This window comes from Leptonychotes weddellii, chromosome 2 (genome assembly GCF_054177405.1).
Source record: "Leptonychotes weddellii isolate Sample4059 chromosome 2, ASM5417740v2, whole genome shotgun sequence".
In the NCBI taxonomy this organism is placed as follows: Eukaryota; Metazoa; Chordata; class Mammalia; order Carnivora; family Phocidae; genus Leptonychotes; species Leptonychotes weddellii.
In genome coordinates this window covers 120,627,288-120,653,044 of record NC_138370.1, presented here as the reverse complement: position 1 = coordinate 120,653,044, position 25,757 = coordinate 120,627,288, and the positions used below count along the sequence as shown (strand labels likewise).

The following is a 25,757-nucleotide window of genomic DNA, read 5'->3' as shown; positions in this document are numbered from 1 at the left end:
ACACACACATGTTGGCTACACCTATGGTGTGCATCCTTTTCAAATTCTATTCTTATGAGACACAAATAACTGGACTTTAGGTAATTGACAGGTAAACTCCTCTTTTCCAAGGAGCTCTCATTTTCCCTCTCTGCTCTGCATCAGTTAATCTGAGCTTTTTTATTTTGCTAAAGAAAGATAAGGAGAAAATGTTTCTCAGCTCTATTTAATCATGGGCAAGACAGCATTGGAGCTACTGCTTCATAAAGACTGCCAAAAACACGACCTAGTTACTGCTCCTTTTTGTGGCATCTTACCGTGTGGTTTGTGGCACTTTGGAACACAAATTCACAGTTACCAGAAGTTAGGTTTATCACTGTTGCAAAGCCACTGAGTTCTGATCCAGAATCTCACAAACTGGTGCGCGCCCACGCAGATCTAGCCTGTCCAGATAGACTGAACAGGAGGAAAAATGCAATGCCAAGAAGGAAAAAAATGGGTCCTAATTAATCAGAAACAAATAAGTCACTTTAATGGTGATGTTGCAGGAGATAGAAATGTATTCTTATGGGAACCCTATGTTCCACCAGGATGACACTGTGAAATTATTATACTGCCAGTTATTGTCACTAAGTTGTGGAATACTGAAAAACAAATGAGTCATTTGGAGTGTGCTCTTATTTTTTGTTTTTATATTTTAATGCACTTCAAGATGTAACAGCTTCATGGTCTCTTTTCTTTTTCTTTACACTCCATTTCAAAATGATCCTTGATTAGCAGATGGATGGATATGGAAACATCCCCTTTCACTGCAGAAAGCAATTATAAAGAGGTGACAAAATACACTCAACACTGACAAAGTTCAGGAGACTTTAAAGTGGGGAAATCCAACCCATTGCCAAAAAAATTAAAATATAAGAAGATTTGACTGTCACTAGGACCATTTCATTCAGTAAATATTTATTAGGCATTTGCACTTTTCTACTTGTATTGCTCATTTCATTCCTGCTGCCTGAAATATCCTCCATCCATCATCTTGCCCTGAAGACCAAACCCAAGTATCTTCCATGTCCTGAAGATTTCCTTGTCTTTCTCTCCTAACCCCATCAGCCCTTCTGTGTCCATTCACCCAAAGCCTCTACTGTTTGGTTTATACACCCCTCTTAAAAACATATCCCAGGTTACTTTGGAATACTTTTGAAGCCTTCTCCCCTTTGAGAGTTAGGCCTTACACATCTTTGTGTTTTCTATAGAGCATTGAATCTAGTAATGGCTCAAGAAAACATTATGTTGAGTTTAAAAATCAGTTTCTATTTTTCCCATTTTTCTAGTCTTTCAGCACCTTGTTGGACTCTCTAGCACACTAAAAATGGATCACATATTTTCCTTGCAAACCGTTTAAAATTTGCATTTTTAGTGAGTGAGGGGCTGATGGAATCGTGACAGGACATGAAGGTATTTGGTGGGTTCAGAATGAACCTGTTAATAGCTTGTTAGATATTCATTCTGAAGTGGCTGTAGGAACTTCACTAAGTAAGAAAAAAGGTGGGAATTATCAGAGATAGTATCAGATAACAAGACTTCTGAGGGACTAGAAATAACAAACTCTAGAAAGTTTTAGCACAGAGATTTCAACACTAATGGTAAGAGTAGGTCGACCTCATTCTCCCTTCCCTCTGCACTATGTTCTGGGATTGGTCATCTTTTTTTTTAAGATTTTATTTATTTATTTGAGAGAGAGAGCGTGAGAGAGAGAGGGAGAGAGATCACAGGCAGGGGTAAGGGTAGAGGGAGAAGCAGACTCCCTGTTGAGCAGGGAGCAGGGAGCCCAAGGTGGGGCTTGATCATGAGCTGAGCTGAAGGCAGATGCTTCACTGACCAAGCCACCCAAGTGCCCTGGGATTGGTCATTTTTAATGTTTTGTCAGTGAGCTATGCTGGAACAGAACAGACAGCAACATTGGGAAATTCCATGGGGACGTCTGGAAATTTGGACCTTTTTATTTAACGGTAAGGAACTTATATTAGCTTTCAGAATGTTCAAAGGAAATATAGTCATTTTCAGAAAAAAATAGAGGAAAGAGTCATATTTGGAAAAAGAGATTATAGAAATGATCTGGAATTAGATAATAAAAAATATAGAACAAAAAAGGTTAAAACTTGACAAGTTGCTTCAAGATGAATAAAATGAAGGATGAAATCTTCTTTAGAATTTGGTTGGTAGAAATTTTTTTGTGAGTTTCTTAAAATGGAGCTGATATAGAGGAGATTAACTGGCTTTCAATCTAATAAGTATTTTCAACTACTGAAAGCCAATCTAGAATAATTTCTGTTTTGAAGTTTCCAAGATATTTGTGAATTATGACAATTTTACTTGCCAGGCTTACAAATAAATAGTTGTTAAATAACAAGGTAAATGTATTAAAATAAAAAGCATTTTAAAATGAGCTCTCTATTCTCTTAATACTCACACTGTATCATCACTGTACCATACTTATTTTTATAAATTCATTTCTGTATTTGTTTTTGTAAATCTATCTCCCAATCTACATTTATATCTGTTTCTCTATATAGCATCCTCAATATGCAAGGTAGACACCATGTTCCAGAACATTTTATGTCATAAAAAACGTTCTCAATAAATGTTAAATAAGTAAATGAGTAAATATTGAAGAGCGCTGGGCTTAGACAGACCTAAATATAGTTTCACATCAGAAGGTGAGCTATGTGAAAATGCATAATAAATGAGATTTGAAGTGATGGTTTTAGTTTCCCTAATAAATAAATACTTCTGCGATAGCAATTATTAAAGGGGCATTGAAGAGCAGTGCTTTACCTAGTATTATTTTCTAACATGAGTGAATTAAAATTTCTGGAGAAACCAAATGGATGACATTGTCAACAACCCATGTCTGTTTCCTTGATTTCTAAACCAGTCATTGAATGGTTTAAAGTAAAATACAAGATCTAGCTCTGGTTTAGATTGTATCCTGAGTAGATGTCTTCAACTGTCTAGGAGGCACACAACTTTTGCTCTACTATGGTGGTATATCTTCCTTACATTCATTCAAAAGCAATCTTGTGATCTCACTCCAACTAGGAGACATCTGTTCTTGCAGTCACAAGCTGAGGGCTACAATTTAATAATAACTGGCAAAGGAAAAAAATTTTTTTTTAAAAAACCTCAAATAAATGGTCTAAGAAAAAGAAGCCAAAAAAAAAAAAAAAAGGAAAAAGAAACCCCAGAATAAATATCAGTTAAAAAATAAAATGAACCAGTCTCAAGTAGTACATTTAAGCTTGGATTAAGATTTTGAAGGTATCTGTAAAGACCTTATTCTTTCTTGCTCTTGGACGTATCATGGGCCTTAGAATGACTATCCTATTCTGTTTCCAAATACAAGTATGTGCAACATGCAAGTGACCTGATATTGACCTGACACTGCATAATATTTTTCTTACAATAGCATATTTCTCTATGATATGTTGGGTTTGGGATACCAATGGGACTTGTGATGATGGGCAATAGAGGCAGAAGGAAAATTTGTACAAGAGTTTTGTGCTGAGTTTTATGTAACTTATTCCCAGAAGCTGTGAGACTAATAAAGAATTCTGACAATGGACTAGTAAAAAAAAGAAAAAGAAAAAGAATATTCTTGCCCCTGGAGAGGTGATAGGACTCACAGTCTTTGCTTCTATACCAGTGCACTCCAGGTGCCCCCATGGTTATAGAAAAAAATCACTCAGATTAAAAAAAATTTGCAGATACAACTCAGGCAGATAATTGTGAAACACCAGATCCACTAGAACCACATGATGAGGAAAATCCAGATTTTGAAATTAAAATATATTGGACTTTTATAGATATTGATTACTGGATGAAGAGAAGTCCTCCTTAAGGAGGTTTCATAGACTCCGACTTTCACACAATGTAAAACAATTATGAAATCATCTACAGAAAAAGTACTAAGCAGCCCTGAACAAAAACCATCTTGAAGATTTCTGATTAGAAAAGAGTGTTAGTCTTTAGCCACAGATTGTTGATTTTAAAGGAAACTAAAATTGGGAACACTTCATTATGTTAAGTTCCCTGGGTCTGACATACACAGTTTTGTTTTGGGAAGGTTGGTTATCATGATTTGAGATATTCTTTTTTCTCTTTTTTCTGTATCACATGTATGTATGTGTGTGTGTATGTGTGTAACACTGGTAAGTGCACAATGGGACTATAAACATATATGAAATTTCAGAAACTACTTCTAGGAGCTTTAGAACCAAAACATGAAGAGATAAATACTGTTTAGTCAGAGTGGTGTAGTTGGAGTGAAGGGAGAACAATAGAGGCTGGAAAGGGGAGAAGGCAAGGAATTACCCAGTGTCAGGCAACATTTGTGCTGAGGTAGGGTGAGACCAAGTACTGATAGTTATGGTTGCTGCCAACCTATTCGTGACTGTTCTGTTTTGATTGACCTTTGTTGTCCTATCAGGAAAGGGCAATCAAGACTAAGCTTCATTTGTGGCACGTGGTTTGAAGCAATTGTACTATCTGTCAAGAAAGTATTGTTCTGCATAGGAATTATCTACATCCGTATTCATGTCTGTATTCATCTCATCCGCAGGTTTTGAAGGCTAGGGGTATAAACTGCCATGAAAATTGATTCAAGAGCATTAGTTGCTAACGCATTCAAGCTCTTGACTTTTTTTCTCCACCTGCATCTTCTCTATAGCACATGTTCCTAAATTGCCATGTTGAGTTCTGAGTGGCCAGGATGGTACAAATACTCTTCCCTCTGCTCTGATAAGAAAGCCATGTCTGATAATGTGAAACTATTCTACAGATGTTAGGGAACCTGGACTTAATGTTCATTCTGCCTGACCCTTTGTTCCTCGACTAATTTTATATATATTCTCCAGAGCCTCTTTCCCATCTTGTTTGATGGTATAAAACCGGGAAACAACCACTTCTATTTCCCTGGTTTTGCAATCCATCTAATAGGCAATATCACCACTCTTTCCCTGGATCTGGTCTTTGGAGAAACAATGTTAAGACATAGTTGTACTGACCAAGAAGTAAGTGACCAGTAGTAATGATTATTTTTGTAGTAACAACAAACATGATCTACATAACAAAACATGTTGGAGTTCCTGGGGTGAAGACTGCCTTTAAACAGAGATCTTGCTATCAGTTCCCAAAGGAATATACATTATTTCCTTTGTCCTCGTCTAGGCAACTGTAACATCTCTACCAACCCATTTACCCTTGGCATGAATCCTGAGGGGACTTTTATGTTAACCTTGCATTAAAAAGCATGAAATGATAGTGATCCTACTTAATCTCCACCCTTGGAGCTGTCACTCTTTGTTGGGATCAGTTTTTTTTAGATTTTATTTATTTGACAGAGAGAGAGAGAGACAGCGAGAGAGGGAACACAAGCAGCGGGAGTGGGAGAGCGAGAAGCAGGCTTCCAGCAGAGCAGGGAGCCCGATGCGGGACTCGATCCCAGGACTCTGGGATCACGACCTGAGCCGAAGGCAGACGCTTACCGACTGAGCCACCCAGGCGCCCCTGTTGGGATCAGTTTTTAAGATTCCACTGCAATCACCAGACTGAGTATCAGGCAAAAATATACTGTATCAAAAATGAATAAATAAAACTAATTTGCCATTTAAAAATCACTAATAGGATATTTTATAATGTCCCATTTGATTAAATATTAAGTATTTTAAGGATATCAGTGATTCTAGACATCTTATTAAAAGTCCACCTATCAATTGTTAAAAGGATAAAGATTCATGATTCAACACTAGTTTCTTTCAACATATTTCCCTCACTCCACATCATTAGAGCAGTAGATTATTGCTGGGGAATGGAAGAAGTACCTCATATAGAACTAGAAGCTATAATAATTTTAAAAAATAAGACTATAATTGATATTTAATTATTTTAAGAATTTTATATAGGCACAGAATGTCTGATGGTCATATCAATAAAGAAGAGAATGGATTCCTTTGATAGAAAATATCTCCATAATAAGAAAGGCTACTATGCTAATAGTGCAACTAGAAAAGAAATTCTACCTAAATTTTTTGCATTTCCTCCTCAATTGTATTTTGAAGCCTCTCTTATCAAAGCTGACATTCTTTGAGACCAAACTCAAAATACTCAGCCCTTGAGGATTTTAGTCTATTTGGGCAAGAATTGTCCTCATTGATCACTTAAGAGAGGCCAGTTGAGCACCTCTTTTACAGGATACTGTGGAAGGAAAGCACATAATCCCAAGTCCTCAACAGCTCAGGTACTTGTCTTTTTCAAGCAATTTCACATATTTCATTTTTTAATTTGTTTAGAATTCTTATGATACAATTAGTATAGATATCTTAAGCAAGAAATGGAGGCCCAAATATTTAAAAGAACAAGGTTTACAGCTGAGTAGAAGAAAATAAAGTATTAAAAACCGAAAGGAGGTCTTCTCACTGGACTAGAAATCTTTCCACTGTTTTATCATGTCTCTCATCAGTGATAAAATTTCTCTGGGTAGAGGGCTTCTGGGTGGCTCAGTTGGTTAGGCAACTGCCTTCAGCTCAGATCATGATCCTGGGTCCTGGGATCGAGTCCCACATCAGGGGGCTCGGCGGGGAGCCTGCTTCTCCCTCTGACCCTCCCCACTCTCGTGCTCTCTCTCTCATTCTCTCTCTCTCAAATAAAAAAAAAATTCTCTGGGTATAGAACAGAGTCTGAAAAAATTATTTTGATAATATGCATATACTAAACATATAAAGATCCTGTGTATAGAAAGCTAAAGGGAATGCTTCTAGAAAGAACACTTCTGGATGAAACTGTGTCTATACACTCAGTAACCAATTAGTTTGGGTGATCGTACCAAGGTTATTTTTAGTGTAGGCACCTAAGTGTGTCCAATTTTTATGGTAGATTCATAATAGAGATCTGAAAGTTTTAATCATTGAAATTTCATAATAAAATGCCATTATTGATTTAACTAAGATAATTCTCTCATAGTTTTTCAGAAGCATTCAGGGAACCCAAGGATAAAGTTTTACTGCATTTCTCAGTGAGCATAACAAGCATGTGCTGAAAGCATCAACAAAACGGAGGCACCAAAAAATTGTTTCAAAGAATTTCGTATTTAATATTTCAAAAAGAAAAGAAAAATTCGAACTCTGCAGGGGAGAAACAATGCTGTGGAGCTGTTTCACACCCATCTTATCATTTAATATTAGTTTTTAAGTAACTGTTTTGTGATTGGTAGCACTCCATGGTCTCTTCCATATTCACATACTTTTCTGAAGGTCCTAACAGAGCCTTGGCAACCAGTACGGAAGGCATCAGGCTTAAAGAGAAGTCCAACAATGCTCATACAAGTGCAAAACAAGAGAAAAGAGACAGGGAGCTGGGAGAGATCATCGTGGTCAATAGGCATGGACCAAAATGGTTATGTGTGAAAGAACCCTGACAAGACGAATCACTTTTTAAATCCCAACTCTATCAACTGGTTCTGTGACCTTGGGAAGCTTACTCAGTGCCCTTCAGTCAGATTCCTCATCTGTAAAATGGGAAATTACTCAAAGGGTTATATTAAAAATTAAACAGAATTATGTAAATAAAGCACTTCACTCTTGGCACATAGTAAATGCTCAGTGATACTTACCTATTAAGGTTATCATTACTAACCTTAATAGGTTAGTAACCTCCAGATTCTATCCCCACACCCTTCTATGCCCAGGACACAGTCTTCTGCTATTTGAAAGGTTATTAATATTTAAAATAAAACCCCTGCTGAGTTGGAGCAAAAAATCACAAACAAATTACCTTTGATCAGAAAGAGTATCTTAATTGGGATTATACTACTTTATGATTTGATAACCTATGTGTAAATGCTCACTAGTGTTCACTGTCATCATTTTCACATATGTAGCTCTTGTTAATCCATAGAAGTAGGGACACGAGTCACTATCAAAGAATATGAAATGCAGAAATAACACCCAATCCTCACTTTAGCTAATAATTTTAACCACATTCTCCCAGTTATACCTTCTGGAGTATATGGTTGTTATCAAGGCAGATATGATGTCTGCCCTCACTGAGTTTATGTCAGAGCTAAATAATAACTGACACATCAAATTGTACCTGTCACAAACAGACATAGTTTACAGGTTTCTGAAAGATAGTATGACAAAAGCACCTGCCAGAGAAAGCATACTTTGGGGTTCAGTTTTCTAATCATCTTTGCAATTCATATTTCCAAAATGTAGAAAAGTTAACACAGTTTCTAAGATTCCCTTCTTCTTCTTTTTTTTTCCTCCAAAAATCTTTTCTGGCAGTTACAAGTTCAGAATGCTTTTGTGCATTCCAAGCAGTCTTGCCCAGATTCTGCCACCTGTTCCATCATTCTGGGTATATTTAGGGTATAGTTCTTTTCCATATGGGCAGTGTAATTCCATTAAGTAGCAATCCAGCATAGTTACTTTTTTTTTTTTTAACGTTAAACCTCGAGAGTTAATCGTCCATCTGTGTGTAATCATCGATTCCATTAAGCCTTATGGCCTTGTCAGATTATCAGACATTTTAAACAGTACTCCTTTCTTCACAGGAAACACATTTGATAATTAAGGGCATGATGGAATCTAAGGTTTTGAGTCCGACTCCAAGGACCTACAGTGGCTTATGTTAATCCTGGGTCAAACCTCATCTCCACTAGATCACTGCACTTTGACTATGACAGCAAGACTCAGTAATACATATGGATCTAGTTCAGTCAGATTTTGGAACAAGCAGGATACAATGTTCAGATATCAAAGACAAATCACTGGTTATGTTTTTACCTGCAAAGCTTGCCTTCAAATTTCTGGTCACAATGACTGAACCACAACAGGTATTGATGAGAACTGTCCCCAGCCACAAGCTGTGTGAAACCTTGAGCTTTCTCTTGCTTGTTTTTAGGTTTCTGTCACCTTTTATTCTACCAGAGACCAGATTTTCCAAGGCTTGACTCTCACTGGGGAACTTCATAGAAGGAGATAATGTGGGCAGATTTCTTGTCAAGTTGAATTTGAAGTTTGATTTTTTTATGAAGTGAAAAATAATAACTGTCCACAAAATATTGCCAACTTTCAGGCAGTATTTTCACATATGTAGCTCTTGTTAATCCAGCATGGATGAGAGTGAGTCAAAGGAACAGAAATGGAGAAAACTAAAATCAAGAATTCTGCACTCTAGGTCCCAAAGTGCAATGATGATGTGTGACCAGGATCTTCAGAGCATGACTTTCTTATTCCCTTTACATGCAACCCTCCTCATATTTACTAAAGAAACTGAATACAGTACATATAATCAGCATATCAAAAATCTTCCATTAAAATAAAACAAAGCACTGCACCTAGGCTACTGGAGATATAATTCATTGTATAGTTGACTGGTTCTACTTTTTTTTTTAATCAAGAAATAGAAAATTCTGTTGTCTTCTACAGTCCAAATCCTAGAAACTCTTTAGTTCTGTGTTGTGTTTCATTTCTCTTTATATCCATGTGAAAATTGAAGTGGTTCTGGTTTTGGTGTATCAAAATCCAAATAATCTAATTTACATTAGATTTAATATTGTATTTCCTAAAGCAACACAAAGACTTTCTCATAGCGCTGGAGGGTGTCTGGACCCAGGCGAAGCAGGCTTTGTATGGTCTGCTGGCTGGAGAACTAGACACACAGAGGGAGATTCTTGGCCTTTGTGGAACAGCAGGTCTGGACAGCTTAGTCCACTGCCCAGCCAACTTAGAAGCCCTTCCGGAGCAAATCTGGCCCAGAAGGCTGCGCATATTTTTGCCTGGATAGACCCCTTCACGTTCAACAGGAGCCTCTGTGGCGATGATGGGGTCCTCCATATTGCTCACACAAAGCTTCAGTATGGGACAGGAAATCTGGCTCTTTAACCCTCTGGCTGCTGCACATGACTATTTGGCTAGCAAAGCAGAAAAATGTCGACAGCCTAAGGTTTAAATGATTAGTAACAGGTTTTTGAGTGATTTTCCCAGAATGTGCTAGTATAAATAGAGGACTGTGAAAGTGTGGTTTGGGGATTTTTCCTTCCTTTTGGTATTGTGATTTGTTTGTTTCCACTTCTTTTCATGACACATTCTCTTTTATGACTGTAGACACCCAAGCCAAATACACAAATGCAGGCTGAAAGGGAAGGTGCTCACCTCCAAGTGCCTTCTAATCAGGTGTCCAAGTGCAGCCTGAGGGCAGACAGACTTTTTAATCTCCTAAAATCCATCTATTATTATGAGTTCTTTTAGCTTATCCTACCCGAGATTTTGTTTACAGGCTAGAAGACTCAGAAAAGACCATTAGAACATTATTATTTCATGCAGGATATTAGGGTTTCCCCTTTTTAATGAGTCATAAGCCACTTAATAAAAATGTAATGCCTTACTTAAGAAGCAGTGTTGTCTTTCCCTTTTTCTTTTCCATACTTGTGGTTATTGTCTTAAAGACAAAAAGATGAAACTGACAAGTAAATTCATGTCCTAAGTGGCTCAGTAGATGTTCCTTGCATATTGTAATAAAAGGGTTAAAAAAGATGACATCTAATCAGTAGAACTGTCACCAACTAATGGAAAGCTTTGAGCTTAGTTCATTGAAGTAAATAAAATTATTTCAACTCCAGCTAACACAGATATCTTAAAATGGATCCTGACAATTTTCTGTCGGAAATACAGTTCTGTTCAGTAATAAATAAAGCAGTTTTCCAAATAAAATGTATTGTTTTAAAAATATGGGAATGAGCCAGCCATTAGCTCCTACTTGTGCTATGTAGGGTAACCAACATAAAGTGCACCTTGGCATGTCTTAGTGTGCATGTTTTGGTGAAAAACAGCAGTTCTTTTTAGTATGAAAGAAAAATGAAGTATCGAAAAGTGAAAATCCTCTAGGACTTACATAAGAGAATGAAAGAGACCAACAGGCCTCTAATTCATACTTATCAATGGTTCTTATCTACCTGACATTTTATGCTGGTTCAATCTCTACAAGTCTCCTATCACAGTAAAAGTACCATATTTAAACAATAAAGGACAGGAGAAAATGGTGCTTTCTCTTGACCTGTATACAGGTGCCATCTCTCCCAACTTAAAAAGAAACCCTATTTCTAGCTTGTATTCCTATCTAGGTAGTCCAATTTCCCACATCCCTTCACAGATCATCTTCTTGAAAGATAAATCCAGTACACTGACCTTACTTTCTCACACCTATTCAGTCTGTCTTAAGGCCACCACTCTACTGAAATGATTCATACTAAAATCTTCTCAGCCCTTCAGATTGCTATACCAGACAGACTATTTAATGTGACCTCACCTTTCACCATGCCATTATTCTTGCTACTCCCTTTCCTTCCTTGGCTTCTGTCATACTACTCTCTTCTGGGCCTCTTAGTTGATCTTTCCTGGGTTTCTTTATGGAATCTTTCCCCAACTACCTTTTAATGTCCATGTTCCTCTTGATGATACATACTACCTTGGTCTTTTCCACTTTTCAGTTACTATGCTCTGATCTGAGATATGGTGCTATGTCTCACAATGTGACTTACTACTCACTTGGTAAGAATCCTTGAATTAGCTAAGACTTTTTTGGATACAAATCACAGAGATATGATATAAACCATCATAAGGCATAAAACCCAAAATGTACTGGTTCACATGACTAAAACATTCAGGAGAAGGTTAACTAAAAGTTTGGCTTGGTCCAGTGGTTTAGAAATATCAGCAGAACTCTGGATTTCTTAATTTGTTAGCTTTTTTTCTTCCATGTTGGCTTCATTTGCAGACTTACCTATATGAAAACAAAATGGCCATCAATTACTTGGGCTTACTTGTTCTTGTAATTAATGATCCCAGGAGAAGAACATGACCTGCTCTCTCCCAGTATCCTCGCCAGTACATAGTTTTGTTTCCCGATTGACTTGGTTTAAGAGATGTACCTTCAACCCTGAAAGGAGAAGTAAGGCCCCTTGATTGAGAGTCAAACCAGAATCAGTAACCTGGAATAAGGATATGTTCACAAAAGGAAGTAAAATGCCAACATAAACAAAACAAAAACAAAGACCCCTCTATTATAACTCCCAAATCTGTAACTTTCTGTATCCTCATTCTAAAATACAGACCAATATATTTTTCTTTGTGCATATAGATATTTCAAAATCACATGACCAACTTAAAACCTCATCAGGATTCTTTCAACTCCAACCCCAAAATTGTTTTTTTCTGTGTTTTTGGTAATGCCCATACTACCTAAAACATCATCCAAAACAGAAACAAAGAAGATCTTAAACTTCTGCCTACCAGGTCTATCTTAGAAATACCCATGAAATATATGTTATATTTCTTTTCCCCAAATGTATTGCTACTACATTAGTTTGGGCCCATATTAGCTTTAAACTAAAGAGTCTCCTAACTGGACTTACCTCCCTCTAATCTGTTTTCCATATTGCTACCTCATTATCTTTCTAATATGTAAGTATAGTCATTTTATAGGATGAGTTCTTCTCCAAACTTGTTCTCTCTCTATGCTCAAAGCCAAAAAAACTTAAGCCAGACTAAGCTAGAGTTTTCCAAATGTGTCATTCTATTCTTGTTTGAATATCTTTGAACACAGAATTCCTTTGTCCTAGAATAACCTTCTTCTCCCACCTTTTTAACTTCTCTCACAAGATCTATTTTAGGTACACTCAAGCCAAGTTGAACACTTCCCCCTTACAGCTGTGAACTTTGTACATGATTCTATTATTGGGCTTATTGAAATGTCTTTGTTTACTTCTTGTCTGTTTTGCGACTGAACTCCTGAGGGAGAAATAAGTTACATTGGAGTTATTGGCCTTCTTGGGGGTTTGTTGAATTCCATCCAAAGATAATCACAATGTCTGGAACATTGTGTGAAAACAAATTTGTATTGAATGAATACACGTAGGCATGAGTGAAGGAATACATGTGATAGTAAATTTTCATAATCCGAAATGGAGAAAACAATGACTACTACGCAAAAGGTAAGGAGGAGTGTCATTTTTAGGCAAAATTTAAGGGAGAAACTTTAATTTCTGGTATTAATGATTTCGATAAAATTTATAGTTTAAAATTTATATGAACATGTCAAGCACTTTTACATCAAAAGCATCATTTGTGTTTGCAAAGAAGGCCAAAACAGCTATCATTGCCATTGGTACTACAGTGCTCATCTGATGGAGAAACTGAGGAGCAGAGTGATTGTGTGTCCATCCCAAGTTCATGGTGAGTGTTTGTGGTAGAGCTGGATCAAAGAAATTTCTGCTCCCCTGGTCACTTATAAGCATAAATGAGAACTATTCTCCAGGATCAACAGAGAAGACCAGAGCATCCTATTTTAATCAATTATAAAAGTTCTCCTTCTCCGATCAAAGAAAGGTATTAGTGAAATGAATGAGAGTAATTAAATCTAATTTAGTCATGCAAATGAGTTTAATTAAAAGAAATCTACCCTCTAATAACTTCAGGGGAAAATGCAGTTCCTCATGGAGTTTGAAATTTAGTTAAGCTCACAAGACACAATAGCTGAACTGATGAGACCACACTGTTGTAATCTGCTTGTGTAAATATTGACACATGTAGCATTTAGTTTGTCTCACAGTGATAATACTTGCTCTAGGCTTCTGATGGAATCTGGCATTTACAATTATTAAAAGATGCTTGTTAAAAATGCTCTTATCCATCATGTTAATTCTGTGAATGAGACCGCTAGTACATTGACCTCCAGAAAAAGCTCTTTTTTCCCTAGAATTTAAGAAAATGAATATAAATTTAAAATTTATTGAGCCTCTTCTTGGCAGAAAACATTAAGCCAGGTATAAAACAGGGTAGTATGGGGCAAAGAGAAATGGGAAGATCCCTGTCCTGAGGATGCTTATAGTCTAATATCTGTAATGTTTTCTGTCTGCAATTGTTACAGGCAGAATTGTTCAGAATGAAAGTACAAACCTGGGTACCATAAAAAGCATTAAACAAAATCCCATGGGAGAACAGAAAACGGAATTTGGAATGCCTGGGAGGAAGCAGCAAAGGGGAATTTGAGCTGGCTTTAGAGACAGGTGAGATTTTGACAGCAGAAAGGGGAGGGACAGAGTCATGGAACACAGAAATAATAGGCACAATATTATAGAACTCCATCCAAAAGAAGGAAAACTCATGCTTTGTTCAGAGCTTTATTAGTCTGGTTGGTTTACATCACAGGCTATGTGAGAAGAAATTTTAGAAAATGAGGTTCCATAGCTAGCCAGATGGCAGAATGCCATGGTGAGGGGTAGCACTGAACGCGATACTCAGTGTCAGGATGCCTATCTGCAGACAATACAGAGGTGGTGAAGATTTTTGAACAAAGCAGAGGCATTTCTATAGTGGTCATTTGTAATGAAAACTCTAATCGTGGGTGAAGAAGAATTTATAATAGAGAAAGAATGGAGACAAAGAGACTGTAGGAGTTTGTTGAATAATCTGAATGAGAGATAAGGATGCTCTGGTTTAAGACAGTAGCAGTGAGAATGCAAAAGAAAAGAACGTGTCTCAAGGCATTAGCAGCCTATAACTTTTAACTTGGGTGTCAGCGTGGACAGTGACTTAGTTGAAGCTCTCAACTAAGTTAGGGAGTGCAGAGAGATAGGGAGATATTCAAAGAAGCCTACCCACATCATTGCATTTAAAATGCTTTCCCAATCGCCTGCCTCCATTCTACTTTTTCTGTTTCCCATGCTTTTATCATACTATAGAATTTACTTCTTCCTTGGGTGTGTGCTTTCTTCTTAAATCTAAGCTCCACAAAGATAGGGAGTTTTAGCTCTACTTCAAGTTCACACCTGAATCTTGAAAGTCTACCACATAGTAGGTGAAACTTAAATGTCTAACACACAGTGGAATCTAGCCCATAGTAGATGCTTGTAAAGTATTTGCCAAATGAACACTGAAAAATTATAATTTTGAAATCAAGTTTTGAAATAAAAAGCTACAATTTGAAAGCCTAACTTGTGTGACACTCAACTGTCTACCTCTGTTGACTTCTGTTGTCCTGTCCTTTACTGTTCCTCCATGGCATTCCGTGCCCCGGTTATACTGAACTTCACTTAGCTCTATCAGTCTCATGTTGTTGGTTATATATATACAAAGACAATCACAACAATTATCTTCAGGCCTTTATATATGTTCTTCACTTCCCTGGGAATCCCTAACTTACTCTTAACTTACGTTATTTCTCCCCAGCCAATTCCTCCCTATCCTTCAGAGATCAACGCTTTCTCTAAGAAACAGCTCTTAATTCACCAGATCTGGTGTGGAAGTCTCTGATTTATCCTTCCATAACATGCCATACTCCCTGTTGGGGTAATTTTCACACTAGATTATCATTAATTGACGGTACTTGTCTACTTTCCCATCAAATTGTATATTCATGAAGGAATATGTCAATATCTTTCACCGATGTTTCTCCATCAGATAGCACAGGACCTGATTTATATGGAAACTTAAATTCATTTGTATTTAAAGAACATACACTGAGGTTCAGTCTTCAAAAGTAAAATTCAAAAATTCTAACATAGAAAAGGAATGCATAGAATACTAATACAGATATATTTTCAAGTAGAAGAGAATTGAAGTTCATATATAATTATACTATTGACTCATTTAAGTAAAATGTGAGGCTACTTGTAGTGACAAGAATGGAAGAGTTAGGGTTGGAGAGTAAATTGAAAGTAAATAATACTTGGAATAATTATCTGACGAAACTAGGTAGAAAAATAGCAAGAGGTGACCTTAATTAGTTAATTAATTCCTGATCAGTCTCAGAGGGCTCAAGCAAGGGTGAAAGTTGTTTATTTGCAATAGGCTTGCTCTCTGATTTAGAAGATGAGATAATTTAAAGATTTCATTTATTTATTTGACAGAGAGAGATAGTGAGAGCAGAAACAGAAGCAGGGAGAGTGGGAGAGGGAGAAGCAGACTTCCCGCCGAGCAGGGAGCCTGTTGCGGGGCTCGATCCCAGGACCCTGGGATCATGACCTGAGCTGAAGGCGGACGCTTAACTGACTGAGCCACCCAGGTGCCCCAAGATAAGATAATTTAAAATTGGAAATATTATAAATAAGCATTTTACAAAGCAAGAATTAAAGTTAATCTATTATATTCCTTTAAGGAAAAAGCACAAAATGTAATGCAGGAGATCTGGGGTCTGTAGTGGGGATGTATGAGCAGTGTAGAGAGATACTGTGGTTACTGAATTCAGTTGACAGTAAGTGGGGGGATTATTCAGAGTCACTGCTAATAGCTGTGCTGGTTATGCCCTACACAAGGCTCCTGGTGCCTGGAGTGAATGGGGGCTGCCACACAGTTCGTATTCTGCTCACCATGCAAATACCTGATGTGGGCCTATGTCTGTTGGGGAGAAGGGGGCACATTTTTCTTACCACTCACCCTGACTTGAATTGCTTGCCAAGCCTTGCAGCCACAAGGCTACCTTCCCCTGCAGAGGAAGCTTATCCTTGTTCTCCCAAAGGCACAATATGAACTAGCAGCAATGCTGTACGCAAGCATATAGGAGCCTTAGTTCAAGTCTAACATCTGAACACTAAATTCTGAAATTTTGCATTCACATTACAAATGCTTTAATACATTTGCCATCAAAATCAAGTTTAGAATAAGGCAATAATACTATGATCTAATGAATGTGGCATAGTATTAATATCAGCCCATCTCGGACTTCTGTAACGGCATTGTGTTAATGCAAAACCACTTCAAATGTACTTTTGGAAAGAGCTGGAAAAGTTGGAATCAATGATCACATGCATAGAATAAGGGAATAAATGTTTGGATAAATAAATATTATTGTTTTTCTGTTTAAGTTTATGATGAGATTGTCTCTCTTCTCCCCTTGGTATGGCTATTTTCTATTAGCTTGGTATTCCTATGGCTCTGTTGATGAAAACTTAGGAGAGGCATGGAACCAGATATTGCATTTGGATTTCAGTGATTCTGGGTAAATTTGTACTAGTTACTATTTGTACTATTAAAAAATATCCTATTTTTTAAATGAGAAGATTAATATAAAACCTCCATGAGAATTTAAGAAAATTTATTGTAAAGAACAAGGAAAGAAAATGGAATAACTGATTATCTCTTCATCTCATCTGAAATGAAGGATTTTACCCTGTCTGTAATTGGGGTTTGTTGTAAGCATCATAGAAACTTCTATTCATAATATTTAAGGTATAATTTATTTAGAATTTAAAATAATAAATTGGTTTTAATTATAGGACTCAGAGAAAAGGGTTTTTCAATCATGTGTTTATTTCTTCTAGAAGAGTTGGTAAGCAGACACAGCTAAATTTGTTATAATAGATTATATACCCAAACACATGATCAGAGACCTGTAATGAACAGGTTTCTTGCAAACAAGTCAGGTTTGCCCATATGCTTTATTTTTCATTCTGCAGGGAAGTGGAAAATTAGAGATAAATTATCTGAAGGAGCTGTAATTTAAAGTGACACCCCAAACATTAATACCTCTTCTAAGTTGGGCACCTTGTTCTTTTATCCTAATTACTTTGCATCATAATATTTTTTTAATTTTATTTTTTGGATTTTGAACCATTTCTTCACTGGTAAAATCTCCCAAGTTCTTTTGCAATGCCATCATGCTCAATTGCTAATGGCATTTCAGTTTTCTGTGATTAAAAAAAAACCAAACTGTGTGTGTGTGTGTGTGTGCATGCACATGGGTAGAGTTATAACTGACAACTGAGCAGGATGTACAACGCTTAAGCATCCGATAATTCAAGGTGATAGCAAGTCCCTGAATCGAGAAAGTTCAGTAGTTTCCAATAAATTTGGTGGATTGTAGACATGGCAAAGGAAACAATACAAATGATTAATATTGACATTGTAGGAGGGAAGCTCAAGGGAACGGTTTTTTAGAAGAAAGGAGAGCACAGTGGCTGATGAGGAAGGTGCATGCTAGTTATCACTGAGTTATCATTTAATTATGAAATAGTTTCTGTCATTTGCACTGACTTGACTGAGAGTATAACATTATAATGAAGAACATGATTTCTGGAGTCAAGCACACTTGATTCAAATTCTGGTCATGCAATTCTTGGCAAGATATTTACATTCTTTAAGGTTTGATTTTACCTGAAAAAAATACAGGTGGTGTGCTGGTATGTCTGTCTTACAAGGTGGTTTTAATTACTTGCATCAGTTGGGGTGGGGTCAGTAAAACAGCCATCATTATATGTATTCTGGATATAAAGGGCTTACTGTCAGAGTAGAGGCTTTCTTGACTGTTGACCCTTAAGCCCCCATTATAGGTCAAAGAAACAAACAGGGTTTTAGAGGGGAGGGGGGAGGGGAATTGGTTAGCCCGGTGATGGGTATTAAGGAGGGCACGTACTGCATGGAGCACTGGGTGTTATATGAAAACAATGGATCGTGGATCACTACATCAAAAACCAGTGATGTATTGTATGGTGACTAACATAACATAATAAAATTAAAAAAAAAAAATGGTCAAGGTGCTAAAAAAAAAAAAAAAAGAAACTGCCTCGAAGTTCAGGGAAGCTGTCATTGGAGATCGCAGACGAAAGCACCAAAATGTGTGATTCTCATAAAAGTTCTCAGAGAAGTTGCTATAATCCTCAAGACTATTTGGGAATTTTTCATCTGTTTTCTTTGCGGCAGCAAAACAAGTGATTCTTAAAGGCTCACCAGGAAACCCATAAGTCCAGCTGCAGCTGCATCTGGAGACTAAGAACTTCTCCTTTACTTCAATCTTCCTAATTGCCTGCAGTTTCCTCTCATTCACTAACTCTAACCAGGAATCTTACAGAAAGGAGAATTCTGGGAAACAAATTTCTCAGCTTCACTTCTATGGTGCAGAGGAGGTCTTGGAAGAGGGTGATGGTGATGCCGAGTAGACATTAGACACATGTTATAAATGCAAAGTACTTAGAATAATGCCTTGTGAATAATAAGCAGTTAGCAAATATGACATAATATTCTATTTTATGTTACTAGCAGTGAATTGAATTTGCCTAAAATCTAAGTCTGCTATAGCATTGATATATATATATATATACACACACACATACTTTCTCTTTAGTATCTTCTTTTATCCCTGTTTTTCCTAGTAAAATTTTATTTAAAAAAACTAAGTTATTGTAAATGAACTAAAGGAAAGCAGGATTATCTGTAACCTCATCAAGATGGCCAGGAAAAGTAAACGGCTATAAGGTTAGATGTGGTGATGTGTGGTGATGTGGTACAATTCTGCTCCTTAGTCAAGGAAACCTATGTGGATAAAGTCAGGGCCAGCATGAACATTACTGTCCTCCCTGCCAAAGCCCCAGCAATCATGATAGATGCCTCTTCTGACATTCCAGAAGTAGTAAGCTACACTCTCAGCTTCCCACAACCCTTGGCCAGAAGAAAATCACCCATGCTTCTAAATTTTAGGAGATTGGTGTGGGGAGCAATGAAGAGAACAGAGATTAAGAATATGTATTATTTTCTTTATTGTGGATTTGTTTTCAACTTATTTATAATTTATATATAATTTATTATGAAATAGTTAATAGTTAAAAGTATTACTGGTTTCTTGAATGAACTGAGAATTTTATAATGCATCTTTTCTTTCTTGGTAAATCTATTAACTGATTTTACTTGCCTTCTAGCTTAGGAATACTAAAGTTGGCAAGTTACTTACTCTCAATGATAGTTGAGCTGGTAATATTGAAATTTTGGAGATTTTAATGTATTTTTCTTTTGTGGTTTGAGAAATAATTGAACCCATTCTAAGAAGGAAATTTTATCCACTGGTATTAGAAAAATAAATAAAAGCTTGAAATATCCTTGCAGATGAAAAATCACCAATGTCGTTCTAGGAGATTTTAATTTCAATTGACTTGCTCTTTTCTCATTTACATTGCTGCAGTGACTATGTATCAAAGATTGCTAATAATCATCAATATCCATTTCCATTTTCTTTTTGTTTCTGGACATACAGCTTAACTACATTTTCTTCTCCCTTGCAGTTAGATTAGGGATATGTAATCAAGTTTTGCACAATGAATATGATATCAATGGTAAATATTATCTCCAGATGTGTCCCATAAAAATCTCTCACATGTAATCTGTCGTTTTCTTCATCTTCCACAGTGATTCTGGGGACCTGTTGAATTTAGAGACATTGAAAGAGAAGAATCTTGTGTCTCTGAATTACTGCTTGGAACAGATTCTACCACTGTCCTTCCTCTCCTCCACCATCAATATCATTGTACTGTTAAATAAGTAAGCCTTGAAATTGTATTAACTACAGAGATTTCAGACTTTGTTTGTAACTGCAGGCTAGCCTGGCCTAACAAAACCTGGCTCAGTGCTTGCTTGAAAGAGGTAACTGTTGCCAAATTGAGTCACAGAAAGAATTTTTAGGGCAAATATCCTTCAGATCTGCAAATCTTGGACTGTACTCAGTTGATTTCCATATCCCAGTAGTAAGTCAGGGAAGCTTAGGTGCTCTGATTTGTTCAGGTGACCCCAGTCTGGATGTGAATGTGTTTTTAGGCATCTTCCCCATGGAAGGAGATACTCATCAAGTTTAACTGAATGGTCTTGTGATTCACAGCTTGCCTTTTGAGAAGAGTGGAAGAAAATGTGTCATTTATCATAGGTAATTCCGATATGGCTTACACTATCAATCTCCCTGACAATCTCCCCAACAACTCAAAGTCCAATCTGTGGCTGGAAACTGTCCAGGTGATAAGCATCAGGATGCTGTGGGCCAGGCCTGCTACAACACCTGCTCTAAAGTCAGATGTACCATCTGTAGTGAATGTAACCCAACATATGAAAAGGAATCCAGCAGTGTAGCAATGTTACAATATGCAAGTAAGAAGGGACTTGGTCTTGTCTCAGTAGTTTCATCTCTTTATTTGAACTCAGCAATTATACAGTTATAGGAACAATTGTTCTCTTCCTTTATAACATGTGTAGAAAAGCCTTACCAACTTTTGGCAAATTAAAATGTTCACATTCTTGGTAGGTAAGAAGTTTAGAGAAGGAAAATAAATCCATTATGAATTAGCTATCCCAGCTGGATACAAGCCTAAGAAAACTTAAAATATTTTTCTTTAATGTCTACTATTGGGATAAAAAATAGGAGTAGATTTTTAGTTTTAAATTATTCAGTAAATTTGTGCTATTTTTATCTTTGAAAAAAAAACTGCCTCAACCCTACTTCTGGGCTTAATGTGTCTTCTAAAAGTACCAGATTTCTCTTTAAATATCTTTCCTTTCCTCATCAAAGAGCTTGGTTAAAAAATCATCACTTACTTCAATCTAAGCCAAGAACACAGTACTCTAAACCCTTAGCTACAGTAATTGGTCCAGAGCTGGCCACATGGCCTAAGCTGAGCCAATCAATGTGCTTTCTCAGATTTTAAAAATTTGAGCCACTAGGAAAGATCTTTTCCTGTTTATGAAGCTGTAAGAATTTAACTCTAAGAGCCCTCAGGTGCTCCTGTTTTTTCCAGATTGGGAAATCAAGGCCAGCAAATAGAGCTACTCCTGAAAAGAGAAAATGGAGAGTCCTACCAACATTTGAAATCCTGGTTCTTCTTTTATTTGAAGTAGGCTTCCTTCTTGCCTTCCTATAATTTGGTTCTGTGAGCTATCTATTTGGTCATATGAACCAATAAATTCCTTTGTGGCTCAAGTTTAAGATGCATTTAGATAAAGACTTTCCCAAACAAACAAAAGCTGAGGGAGTTCATCACCACTGGACCTGCTGATAAGCTGAGATGAAAAGATAGTAATTAACAATATGAAAACATATGAAAATATAAAGCACACTGGTAACAGTAAGCATGTGGTCAAATCCAGAATACTCCAATACCATAATATCATGGTGTGTTAATTACTTAACTCTAGTATAGGTTAAAAGACAAAGTATTAAAAATAATTATAGCTATAATAATTTGTTAATGGATACACAGTATAGAAAGAGGTAAATCGTGACTTCAAAAACATAATATTTGGGAGGGGGAGAAGTAAAAAGGTTAAATTTTTGTATAAAATTGAAGTTAATTGAAGTAAATTGTTAGCTTAAAATAGACTATTATGATGTTTCATACAAGCTGAATGATAAAAACAAAGCAAAGACCTTCAATAGATACACAAAAGGTAAAGAGAAGGGAATCAAAGGAAATGCACAACATCCCAAGATGTTCCCCTGTTTCCCTCCCCAATCTTCCCCCCAACCCCCAGCCATAGGTAACCAATGATTTGTTTTCTGTCACTATGGATTAGATTTGTCTTTTCTAGGGTTTCATATAAATGAAACCATACAATATGTACTCTTTTGTGTTTGGATTCTTGCACTCAGCATAATGTTTTTGAGAGTCATCCATGTTGTTGCATATATTATTACTTCATTGCTTTTTATTGCTGAATAGTATTCCATTGTATTATATACCACAGTTTGTCTACCTGCTCACTTATTGAAAACAATTGGATTGTTTCCTTGTTTCCTTTCTTTTCTTTCCTTTTTTTTTTTTTTTTTGGTGGTCATTTAGAATAGCTGTTTGAAGCCACAATGGACATTAGTTTACAAGTCTTTGTGGAGATGTTTTCATTCTCCAGGGTAAATACCTAGAAAGGAATTGCTAGGACATATGAAACATGTATCTGCTACACTGCTAAACTGTTTCTAAATCTACTGCACCATTTTACACTCTCAGCACTAATGTATGAGTTTGAGTTCTTATCCTTGCAAACACTTGATATGGTCAGTCATTCAAGTGTTAGCCATTCTAAGATGTGCAATGGTATTTCATTGTGGTTTTAATTTTCATTTCCTGGTGACTAATGATGTTGAGCCACCTTTTTACATACCTATGTGATGCATGAATGTTTTTTTTTATGATGTATTCTTTTAAATATTTTCTCCATTTTAATTGGGTTGTTTTTCTTATTATTGAGTTTGTTTATATATTCTAGGTATAAGTGCTCTTTCTCTCACACACACATATAACATAAATTCTGTGGCTTGTTTTTTGATCTCTCAACAGTGTTTGTCAAAGAGCAGATGTTTTTTAATCTTGGTGTGACTATTGATTTTTCTTTAATAGATGTTATTTTTTAGAATAGATTTATGTTCACAGCAAAGTTGAGTAGAAATTAGATTTCCTATATACTCATGGCACACCACCCCCTAAATCTTCCCCACTATCAACATCCTGCAACAGAGTTACATTCTGTGAACCTACATTGACACATCATTGTCACCCACAGACTAGTTTACATTAGAACTCACTCTCGGTGTTTTACATTCTATGGGTTTTGACAAGTGGATAATGGCATGCATTCAACATTATGGTATCATATGACATAGTTTTACTGCCCTAAACATCCAATGTGCTCCATTTAGTCATCCTTCCCTGCCCCCAACTCTAGCAACCACTGATCTTTTTACTGTCTCCATAGTTTTGCCTTTTTTAGAATGTCATATTGCTAGAATCATACAGTATGTAGTCCTTTCAGATCAACTTCTCTCACTTAGTAATATGAATTTGTTTCCTCCATGTATTTTCATGGTTAGATAGCTCATTTCTTTTTAGTACTGAAAAAAATTCCATTGTCTGGGTGTACCACAGTTTATTTGTCCATTCATCGTTGAGGGACAACTTGGTGGCTTCCAAGTTTTGGCAATTATGGATAAAACTGTTGTAAACATTCATATGCAGGCTTTTGTGTGTACATGTTTTTGACTCATTTGGGTAAATACCATGGAATGATTGCTGGATCATATGTTAAGAGTATGTTTAGTTTTATAAGAAATTGCCAAACTGTCTTCCACCACCAGCAGTGATGAGAATTCCAGTTGCTTCATATTTTTGCCAGCATTTGGTGGTGTCAGTGTTTGGATTTTTGCAATTCTAATAGGTGTGTAGTAGTATCTCATTGTTAGTTTTCAATTCCCTAATGATACATGATGTTGAACATCTTTGCATATGCTTATTTTCTATCAGTATATATGTTTTTGGTGAAGTGTCTGTTCAAATTTTTAACCCATTTTTTTTATCAGGCTGTTTGTTTTCTTATTGTTGAATCTTAAGACTATTTTTCATATTTCAAATAGAATTACCATAGATTTTTGTGGTATTTGTCCTTATGTCCTCTGACTCTACTAAACTTATTTATTAGTCCTACCAATTTTGTTTGATTGCTTTTTTTTTCTTTTAGCTCCTTTGGGATATTCTTCCTTGTGTGTATTGATCTGTTTCATGATGTCTCTTAAGTTCCTTAAGCTTTCTTTATTCTTTTTCATGTTTTTGTTTTTGTTTTTGTTTTTGTTTTTGCAGCTCTGATGGAATAGATCAGTGATCCATTTTCAAATTCATTGATTCTTTCTTCTGGTTGTTCTAGTCTTTTATTGAGACCCTCTAGTGAATTTTCCAGTTCGATTATAGTGTTCTTTAGTGCCATGATTTCTGTTTGGTACTATTTGATATTTGTTTGTCTTCGTTGAAATTCTTGCATTGTTCATGCACTTTTCTGTTGAATTCAAAGAGCATCTTTAAGGCAGTTATTTTGAATTTTTATTTTAGGTAAATTATGTAACTTTATTTCATTAGGGTCAGTTTCTTGAGATTTATCTTATTCCCATGTTTGCAACATCATTGCCTGATTTTTAATTTTCCTTGATACTCTGTGCTGGTGTCTTTATATTCGACAAAGTAGGCACCTCTCCCAGGTCTTGTGTATGAACTTCGTACAGGTGAAGATCCCTGCCAGTCAGTTTGGGCAGAGATTCTGGGAGCTTCTACCAAATCTTTCGTTCTTGAGGAGAAGCAGGCAGCTGTGGTTTTTATCTGCTTGCTCTGCAGTGCTCTGGGGTGTCGGGAGAGCTAGGGTGTTTGCTTGTCCAAACTGTCATCTCTCTCCTCTCCCAGGTGACTAGACTGAGCCAGACACCTCAGAGCTACAAGACTCGCAAGACAGATGCCAATTCTTTAGGTAGCTTCAGAGTGGTTGGGATGCTGGATGCACGGATCAACTCCTTCCCTCAAGATGAAAGCTGGTATTTTTTGTCTGAGCAGGTAGGAGAATCTATGATGTCTACCAATCCAAACTGATATCTTTCTTCTCCCAGGTAGCTAGACCAGTTAGAGCTCCAAGATTGGCAAAATACGGGTCAGTCCTCTGGGGAATCTCTTCAGAAAAGCTGGCATGCTGGATACATGAATTAACCTCTTCCCTCCCCAGGGAGAAGCTGGGAGCTTGGGGATCTCTTCCCCTGTGTGGGGAGCAGGGATTTTGGTGAGAGGGTTTCCTGAATTTTCCTAACAACTTTGGTGTGTTTGGTTTCATATTCACCTCAGGTACAGGAGCCTTAATTAGTTTCTGGATTTGTCAAAAAGGACATTTGTCCATGAATTGTTGCTGACTCAGCATGATTGTACAGAGAAGGAGGGTCCACAGCTTCTTACTCTGCCATCTTCCTGATGTCACTTTCCATCTATGTCTGTTTTTCTCATTCACCATCATAGACCCTAGATATAGTGCCTAGAATAGTGCCTGACACATTTTAAGTCCCCAATAACTATTTGATTAATAAATAAATGGCCAGGTTCTTGGAAATGTTCTTTTCATGAATATTAAAATGTCCAAAATTGTGCAGCCAAAACAGAAGAGAAGGACAGTGAACCA

General features: G+C 36.6%; 1 long non-coding RNA gene across 6 annotated transcripts in view; it reads left to right on the top strand.

Annotated features, from left to right (window-relative positions):
• Nucleotides 1-1,761: 1,761 nt before the first annotated feature.
• The window catches only part of LOC115944227 (uncharacterized), a 111,191-nt gene continuing 87,195 nt past the window's right edge, over nt 1,762-25,757 (top strand). For 3 of the 6 annotated variants that reach the window (XR_014142976.1, XR_014142977.1, XR_014142972.1), the window contains exon 1: nt 22,131-25,147. This is a non-coding gene — a long non-coding RNA (uncharacterized LOC115944227). Of the gene's footprint in view, nt 1,989-19,634; nt 20,340-22,130; nt 25,148-25,757 lie in introns of those variants that run through there. The other 3 variants (XR_014142974.1, XR_014142973.1, XR_014142975.1) reach the window with 3 other exon arrangements.